This window comes from Sebastes fasciatus, chromosome 1 (assembly GCF_043250625.1).
Source record: "Sebastes fasciatus isolate fSebFas1 chromosome 1, fSebFas1.pri, whole genome shotgun sequence".
NCBI lineage: Eukaryota > Metazoa > Chordata > Actinopteri > Perciformes > Sebastidae > Sebastes > Sebastes fasciatus.
In genome coordinates this window covers 7,130,488-7,131,420 of record NC_133795.1, presented here as the reverse complement: position 1 = coordinate 7,131,420, position 933 = coordinate 7,130,488, and positions in this window count along the sequence as shown.

Sequence of the window (933 nt, the reverse complement as noted above, 5' to 3'; positions counted from 1 at the left end):
AAAACAGTAACAAAAAAAAAACATTGAACGAAAAAATATATATTATGGAACAACAGAAATGAATTGTCTAAATAGCCTTTTTGTTAGTTGAATTAGAAATTAGTTTTACATAAAGTTTAACATCCTTCACAAAAATACTAAAAACAAGGTTTATTGTTGCTAAATATACATTGATGAATAAAACATTTAGCTAGAATTATCATCAAATTTATTATAAAAACATATTTGTGTTCTTTATTAGTTGATTAATAACTAATTGTACAATAAAAATAGGCATTAATAAATGTGTTTACAAATTAATTTATTAATTTTACAATAAAAATAGGTATTAATAAATGTGTATACAAATTCACTTATTAATCTAAAAATAAATGGAAAAAATTACAAAGTTTTTCATTATTTGACATTTTAATAGGCAATAAAAAGGTGAATTATGAAAAGAATTTACAAATGAAATATTAATCCATCAATAAATACTTCAAATTAAAAAGGGATTTACAAAAACATCATAAAACAGTCAATAAGTACATCATTTAAAAAATACATTAATTAATTAATAAATAAATAATGGAATTTAAAATTCTATTTGAAAATGCAGTTTAAAGAGAAAAATAAATTACTGGATTCACAAATTGAATTAAGAATACTGGTTTTAATCAGGTGTTTTTGTAAATTCCTTTTGATATAAATATTGTATATTTGCGACATCACAAATGGACATAAATCCTAACGGCTTGTTTCAAACGAATAATTTCTGAATACGGGCTGTGTGTGTTTCTCCCGTATATTGAGCATTTTGATAGTTTAACCGTACAATATGGGACCTTTAAGTACAGTACTTGAGTTGTAATTCTGAATTAAATTTTAGACTCAACAAATATTTGATGTCAGCAGGAAGACCTGACATGGTACCAACACCATGTAAACTGATAA